This window comes from Hibiscus syriacus, unplaced genomic scaffold (assembly GCF_006381635.1).
Source record: "Hibiscus syriacus cultivar Baekdansim isolate YM2019G1 unplaced genomic scaffold, ASM638163v2 tig00110547_pilon, whole genome shotgun sequence".
NCBI classification, from domain to species: Eukaryota; Viridiplantae; Streptophyta; class Magnoliopsida; order Malvales; family Malvaceae; genus Hibiscus; species Hibiscus syriacus.
The window spans coordinates 42,391-51,302 of NW_024062774.1; the positions used below are offsets into that span (position 1 = coordinate 42,391).

The 8,912-nt window shown below is 33.8% G+C and overlaps 1 long non-coding RNA gene and 1 pseudogene across 1 annotated transcript; both read left to right on the forward strand.

Annotated features, from left to right (window-relative positions):
- Positions 1-69: 69 nt before the first annotated feature.
- LOC120130396 lies at positions 70-2,052 on the forward strand. Its single transcript, XR_005516830.1, has 4 exons — positions 70-986; positions 1,239-1,494; positions 1,603-1,714; positions 1,826-2,052. It is a non-coding gene; the product is annotated as an uncharacterized LOC120130396 (long non-coding RNA).
- Positions 2,053-3,937: 1,885 nt separating this feature from the next.
- On the forward strand, positions 3,938-7,853 carry LOC120130417 (annotated as a pseudogene).
- Positions 7,854-8,912: the final 1,059 nt, after the last annotated feature.

Consider the following 8,912-nt stretch of genomic DNA (forward strand, 5'->3'; position numbering starts at 1 on the left):
CAGCAGTAAATATGTATCTTGTATTTCAACTGTTATTATGAAGTGTCATATTTTTTTACTGTTTTTGTCCTGTAGTATTCAAAATTATCGGAAAACACCCCTTTTGGGGGAAAGGGGCAGTGGGATGAGAGGCTCTGAGTAATGTCTCGTTGAAGAGGAGCAGGAGTGTTAATTGAAAGCGGCTACTTGTCTATCAACCTTATCCAGCACCAGATTTTACCTTGGATGATATGCCTCAAGCTCTGCTCTTTGGAGGAATGGAGTGCCTGCAAAACAAGAGCAGTGCTTGTGAAAAGGAATCACCCTATTTTTTGTTCCTGCATTTACTTTATAAAAGGAAAAAAGACAACAAATAATCTAAATATAAAAGAAAATTCCAATTCATCTCACCTGTTTTGAAGCAGGTGAAAAGATGAGGCATTGCAGCGATTGTTGGGTAGCAAAATCCAACCAAACTTTAGTTAAGATCACTTGAGCCATCCCTTGTTCTTCTGGTTTTTAGTATCTTTGCATGTTAGCTTGTATGAGAATCAGACCAGCACCAGAACAGGATAAGCTTTCTTCAATCATTGCTTATGGAGAGGCCTTTCCTGTCTTCCCCAACTGCTCAATTGTGGTCCCCCCAACGTTCTGATATGCAATTTCAGTTATGTATATCCCCAATCCGATGCATTTGTATTTTTCGTGTTAAAATCGTGATTAATTCATAATTTTATATTTTAGTTGTTTCTTCAATGTATTTTGTTTTCCAGGGGTCTTTGGCTACTATATAAATAACCCTAGCATTGGCCATGTTAAAGCAGATCAATTAACGTGCCTTTGCTGCCGATTGGAAACAATCAAATGGATTCCAATGCATCAGGGTTTTTGCTAAACAACTCGATTCTCCAAACAGTTTACTGTCAAAACAGTGAAGAAAATGGTATGATTGATCTTGGTCTTAGTCTCAGAACTTTTCAACCACAACCTTATCAGCCATCCACATTGTAAGTCTACCTTGCGTTTCCTTTTCCTATACTTGTTTGGTTAAATTCTGAATTCGATGAACTGATTGAATTAGGAATCGATGATTTATTCCACGATCTATATCATTCGATCAGGAGTCTTTCTAAATCAGTTTAAAAACAGATGAATTGGACAAAGCTACAAAATTTATCTTATGTGATGTCATTGGTTTGAGATCCAGTTCCATCTTTCAAACGTTGTTTGCAATGTTTTAATTCGAACTTTTGAGTCAGTGCTAAGCTTGGAAGCTGGATATGGTGACCTGATAAGTTGGCCCAGCCAGGTTAGTTCATCGCATCGGAAAAGCTCGAACGCTGAATATTCCGAGCTCGCTCCTAAAGACCCTGGTGACGAAGCAGAAGGGGTTCAGAGCAAGGAGAGGTGTGCTTATGTAAAGGTTAACATGGACGGAGTTATGGTTGGTCGCAAAGTTTGCATGCTTGATCAGGGTGGTTACTTAGGCCTTGCACGTCAACTCGAAGATGTTCGGTAAGTTCCAATCAATTTAAAGAGCTGAAAAACAAATCACATTAAATAGTTTAGCTGTCATCCAAACCAAAATCAAACTATTAACATTGTTAAGATTATGGTTCCAAGGGAGACATACAGCTTTGGGGTTAAGGTTGTTCGAATTTGAGTCCGAGTTTTTGTTGTTATACAAGGACGACACTGAGGATAATTGGAAGAATGTCAGCGATGTTCCATGGAAGTAAGCTTTTAACCATCTGCTATTACTATCAGCTGAGGGTTGAGTTCTGTTGGGATCAAGAAGAGGAAATCGAGTTGATCTAATCATTTTTCTGGTTGGATCTTAATGCAGGGAGTTCGCGGAACAGGTAAAACGGTTGCGTATTGGCCGAAAGAACGAAGCTGTTTATCGTCCTTGTTCGTCATCATTCAACTAATTCTTCATATTCATAATTTCTCAAGATTGCAACTCTCGGTAGCTGTGTGTTCGTTTCATAGCTCAATTTAGCTTACCATGGAGCTGGGTCTTTATTTCGAATGTCGGACATAAGTCCATATTTGTCATTATGCCTAACATGTTTCCGGAGATTAGTATAATAAAATCTTCTAAATGAATTTCAATTACGAGTACGAGTAACATAATAGAAAAATAAACAAACACAAGTATTAGTTCTTGCCACAGAGAAGGAATCCAACAGAAACATACCTTTTTTTTCGAGCATGATTGTATATAACGGTACTACTGGCAAATTCTGAGATGAAATATTAAATTCTTTAAGTAACTTCGAGAGTTTACTCCTCTTATAATTTTCTGTAAAATCCGATTTCAAATAATCGATCAATAGATCGAAAGAAACTATAATGTAGGGGTTTCATTCAGTTAATTCGGTGGCCGAACCGACCGAATTACCATTTTTGAATTAACCGAACTTTTTTTCGAAAATATAACCGAATCGAATAAATTTCGGTTAATTCAGTTAATTTTCAAATTAACCGAATTTTTTTAGAATTTTAGAATTAAATATTTTTTTAATTAAAAAAATAATTTACAATTAATTTAAATAATATCTAATTATAAATAATATCTAATTAATTTGATTCAAACATTTTGATATTATTTTAATTAATTAATATTGATTTGGGTTTTAAATGATTTTAAATGGATTGTGCCTCTTAATATAATTATATTTAAGTGTTAATTCGGTTAATTCGGTTAATTAACCGATTTCGAACCGAATTAACCGTTAACCGAATTCCAAAAAAAATCCTTAATCGTTCTCCGACCGAATTAATTCGGTGACCGACCGAATTAACCGAATTATTCGGTTCGATCGGTTAATTCGGTTAAAACCGAATTTTGAACACCCCTACTACAATGACTTCCGATGAAGCATTGTATAATAGTATCTTCGAATTCATCGAAGGCAATGGGTCGGATTTGGCTTCATATTTGTTCAAATCGCATGAATATGAGTATCATATGCGGTAGATACAAGGGTTTAACTTGTTTTCGTGTCTTTTTATTTTATGTAGATATTATTTTTAAATATTTATTTAAAATCTGTAAATATCAAATAGGTTTTGGAGTTTTATCATTAAATAAAATTATTTAAATTATTTATGATTAAATTACTTTAAATTGAAAGACAAATTAATCTCTTTAAAAGTGAAAGCTTTTAATTTTCATATATATTTTTTTTGGAATTGCGTCCTTACACAGAAAAAAAGTACAAGGGTGAAGGTATCATTTAATTTTAATTAAAAAAAATACACACCTCGTCTTGTTAATAGTCTGTAAAATAAAAATTATAATGAAAAACGAGAGTAATTTTTTGTCTCATCCCTTCCCACTCCATGACGTATTTAAGAAAAAAAAATTAACAATTAGTTGATTTAGTACGATGAAACATTAGGTTTTTGAGTAAAGTTAAAGATTTGAATTATGGTGTTTGCGAATGAAGTAAATTAGATTGGGAGGATTGTCCTCGTTTGTGCCGTACTCGATCTGGATTAATCGATCAATAGATCAAATATAAATGATTAATTTTAAAAAATAAGAAGAAGAAAAAATAAAACAAACAGCTAGATTTTAAAAAGAAAAAAAGGAAAAGAGCAGAAAAACAAAGGGAGGGGAAATTTCATCTTTTAACTCGGGATTTTACGTACATTTGAAATTTCAAAACCCTAGCTCCCTCAATTTTATCCCTATTTCTTTTGTAAGTCAGATCTTTACTATCTTTCTGTTATATGTTTACGAGCTTTTTCCTTTTCCCTAGAGATGAAAGGGAGCGGTCCAATACGACGTTGAATTTCGCGCAATTCGTTTTTTTCTCTTTGAAAAATGATGATCTTTTACTGTTTATTGTTTTCTTTCTAGATTTCTAGATCTGCCCCTGTACTTTAAACATATTTGAAGAGAGCTTCTAGATAAAAGAAAGAAAGAGAGTGTTTTTGATAGAGGGAAAAGAGGGGTTAAAGAATCGGAGATGCGTTCAAAGAAGATTGAAGGACCTTCTGCCCCGGCTACTCGTCGAGACCTTATGAAGTTTTGTGCGTTTCAAGGGATTCTTCCGATCAGGAGATCAAAACTGCTTATCGAAAGCTCGCTCTCAAGTAAGCATATATTTTTCTTCTTGAAACGTCATATTTTTGTTTTTGTTGGCAATGGTATAGTTAGTTTAGCATTAGATTGGACTTCGAACTAATCGGTAGTGGATTCTGTCTCGGGATTGCTGGCAATGAAAATAGTGGCGACCCTGAGTGTTTAGCAAACAATTTCTTTTTCTGAGCTCGCTGCAAATCTTCTTTCTTTGACTCTGTCAATTCCTCGTGTACTTAACTTCAGTGACGATTTATATTGTTTCCCTTTGGAAGTTGATTGCTTCTTCTGGTTTATGAGTTAGTGCTCCGTCTGAGCACAAACTGACATGAATGAGTGAAATTTGACGGAAACTTATAGATGAGTTTTGTAGTGACTTGAATTTTCTTTCCTATACAAATGATAGACCTATAGCTGATCCGTAAGAATTATGATTATGCCATATCAAATGCTTGTTTGATTTGGTTTGCTTTTAACTTCGATGCCTTCATATTTGCCTTTTTTGTTCCCTTTACAGGTACCATCCTGACAAGAATGCCAACAACCCGGAGGCTTCAGAGCTTTTTAAGGAAGTTGCATATTCTTATAGCATTTTATCTGACCCAGAAAAGAGAAGACAATATGACACTGCAGGGTTGAGGTGCTTCCATTTCCTCTCTTTTTTCTCTGAATTACTATTCTTTATCATGTTCAAAGTTGTCTTCTATATGTTGTACATAATTAGGTCTTGCACTTCAGTTTAAAAAGGAAAAGAGAGCTTCTGATGGGAACATCAGTTTTCGGTTGCAGTTACAAAGTTGGAGTTACTGACATAGAAATTGAATGAATGTTTCTGATGGACCAAGAACCTTTTATATTCCAAGGAAGAAAATGATTTTTTCCCTCCATAGAATGTTTAGTTGACTATTATAATTCTAGACTCCAACATAAAATTATAATTTCTTATTTTGATGCTGAGGATGAATTCTCTTCAATGTTTGGTTAAAGTTGAGGTTGTTAAAGACAGATCCCGGGAAAGCCATATGCAGAAGCAAAATAGATAGAGGAAGGAGTTATCTAGGGCATTTTAGACTGGCCTGGCTACTTGTTGAATTTTTTTTCTTATTATCTTTAGGTGTGAAATAATTGTCTATTAAAAAGGAAAGATTCAACATGAAGACCAGGTATCTGATAGAACTGCTGGGTTCTTATCTTTCTTTGGAATGCCATGGAGAATTGTGATTTGGAGATTTGATTGAGAAAATAGAAGTTGCTTCCATATAAGGCAGATAGTTTTGTGCTGGACGCAAATGCATGTTATGGGATCAGCATGGGCAGTTCCATTATATACAATTAGTTCTCTTTGTGCCCAAATTGGACACAGAACAAGTGCATTTAAAAAATGTATTGAGTGGTTTTTAGCAGTTGTTAATGATCACTCTCTTGGAAAGAGGGGGAAGAATGAAATAGAAAGAAGTAAGAGAGATGTATTTAAGTGCTTCCTTTGATCAATTGATTGAAAAACGCCTTGGAGACCTCTACTGATGGAAATTCTTCCCACTATAAGTATCTCTCCGGTCATCAAGTGATGATCTTGGCTTTTTTTTCTTTTAAAGTTCCCCTCCAGATTTAGCACTTGAAACTAGGAAGCCATCAGTTTTAACTGTTCTTTGTGATCTCTACATACTTTAGGTGATTTCCTAACTTGAATTCGCAAAGTGTTTCCGACTCCTCCACTTTTTTCTGGTCCCACCAAATATTTTTTTCAAACCTTGCATCACTGACTGAAATTGAAGAATCTATCTGCATGTATCATGATGGCACTAATTTTGTTCATAAATTTCCTTGATGATGTAAATTATTTGTATTCATTTTCGTCCAACCATATTTCTTTCTGTTGTTTATAATTTCCCTTTTTGTGGCAGAAAGTTTTCAAAACCTAAATATTTTCTCTTTTTCCAACAAATGTATAAGGCTGTTGAAGATTCGTTGGATATGGAGATTGATTTGTCCAATCTAGGAACTGTTACGATGTTTGCAGCATTATTCAGGTGAGACATAATATAAATGTTGGAACTTCTAAGTCCCTTATTTTTCTTTACCTGATTCATAAACATATATATCTTCAGTAAGCTTGGTGTCCCTATCAAGACTACTATCTCAGCTAATGTTCTAGAGGAAGCTCTAAATGGAACTGTCACAGTGAGACCCCTTCCTATTGGAACATCAGTTAGTGGAAAGGTTTCTACTTCCTCTCTATCCAGTGCACATACTCTTCCAGATATTTTCCCAAGTTCTCATGCATTTTGCGCAGGTAGACAAGCAATGTGCCCATTCTTTGGTGTAACAATAAATGATGAACAAGCTGAGTCTGGGATTGTTGTTAGGGTAACTTCAACATCACAAAGCAAATCAAGGTGTATTATCTAATTTTAATTTAAATAATGTCTTCTTTTCAACTTATGGTTTAACTGTTCGCTAACCTATAAAGTTTCCTCTCGGAGCTCTTTATTACATGTTTCTATGCATGGGCGGAGCCACCTTGATGGTAGTGACACCCCTTTTTTTATTTAAATCCTTTATAATTTTTATATAAAAATTATTAAAAACAAAATTAACATCACTTTAAAAGAATATTGATACCACTCGAAAAATAATTGGCATCGCTTGAAGGAAATTGGCATCGATCGTTTGCCTTACCCTCAAAAAAATTCCCTCGCAGAAATTTCTAAATTCTGACACCACAATTAAAATTTTCTGGCTTCGCACTATTTCTATGTATGTGCACATCTGTCATGCATGAGCGTGCATCTCTTCTAAGTGAGTACTCTGTCAAATTCCTATATTAACTCGGTGTTTCTATGTAAAATTTTCAGTTACTTTATTTGAACATGACACAATGGTGGCTATGGTTTGGCCTTACAGTACTAAGCACTTTTCTTTGGCTCTTGTCCTATTGCTTATGATTTTGTCCGCCACTTAAGATTTTCCAAAAGTTTGATTTGTTACTTTATTTAATTTTGGTATTTAGTCCAACCACTCAAGATTTTCCATTTCTCTTTAATAGTCTGTCAGATTGTGATTTGTTTTCGACATGATTCATTTAATGTCTACTAGTGGATTTAATCTTTTGCTGTTCAACAAAAGCTTGTGCTATCTTGTTTGATGTTGTACAGGTGATTTAATCTTTTTTCTACAAAAGCCCTTATGGTCGTTGTTATGATGTGTTGTCCTTCTCTGTAATTTTCTCGGAAGTTAAAAGATAACTTGTTACTTGTTACTTGCAGTCGTGTTTTCCTGATTTAGGCATTATTCTTTACATCAGTGTTTTCTGTTTATGATTTCACTGTCTCGTACAGGAAGACAGCGAGAAGACGGGCAAGGTTACTTGCTGGCATGTATTTCTTACATTTCAAGTATACCATTTTGCCAAACAAATAATTGCTCATTTGGGTTCTCTTATTTCTGGAAGTGCTTCATGATCAAAACTGTAACTAGAGTCATGTTTTGACAGTATAATACAGGTAGACGGCTGCTTAAACAGCGTGATAGCATCCATTCTACGTTCTCTGTAACGAAACCGCTGGCAGTACCGGCAATTTAAGTAACGGAAGTAGCAGCAACCTTCCAGTTGATCGAGAGTCCTACTGCAGAAGATGGAAACCCGGATGGAAAGGATAAATCAGGTAAGAGAAATGGTTCAATTTGAATCTAATGGATCTGATAAAAAGCTTGGGTGAAATTGGTATTTTAGATAGTTTTGTGTTTTTTTTCTTCTTTTTTACATGAAATATTGTTAGTACTCTGCTGCCTGCTATAAGCTTGGCTTGTATTTATTTATTCAATTTTTTTTTTAATTGTTAAAAGTATGATGATATTCATGCAAGTCTACTTATATTTTGATCTCCTACATTGGATAAAACATTTCTAGTATCCATATTTCTCAGTTGAAAATTACTTACATGGCATCTATTTAGGATTAAAATGGTACATTAGATTAATTTTTTATGTTTTATGGATTAATATTTGATGCATAATACTATAACCATCGGCAAGTTAGATGATGATATTTATCAAGATTAAGTTTAAATTAATTGCATAAAATTATACACTACCAATGAATATCACTTATATTTTATTGGGTTTATTTAAAAAAAAAATATTTGATAATTGGATTTAGACGTAATTACGTATGACTACACATTTATGTATATTTGATCCTTATTATTATATCTTATATCCCATAAAATTGAATATAATTAAAAAATTTCAATTACACTCTTTTATGGATAGATAAAATTTATATAATAATAATAATTTTCCCTTTTCTACTACTATATTATTATTAAATGTTAGGGGTATTTATAATAAAAATAAAATTTTCGATGTAACATGATTTTTTATATATTACATGTTTTATGGCTCTTATATAATTTTTTTTTTAATATAGCATGACTTTTTATACTTGTATGTCGAGTGATCATCGTAAGCACCGGATATTGTAATATCCTTTGAAATAATTTTTTTTCTGAAAGGAAAAGATTGTACGATATTAATTAAGATGAACATTTAAATTGAGACATTGACGAGTCTCGTTAAAAAAAATTCTCTAATTCAAGTATTTTCTAAATTAATGAAGAAAAGAGTGCGTCATATCACAGTCGATACAACTCGAAAGTTACTCAAAGACAATCCATACAAACACTAGCTCTCCTACTAAAGAGGTACCTGAATTCCAACTGATCCCAATTGTTACGATACCGCACTGTTCATCACATCATTAGCAAACAACAATTGCCCTCCCCCGGTTAAATCCATTTTTACCAGCACCAATTGACTCCCCCACCTGAACTCTAAGGAA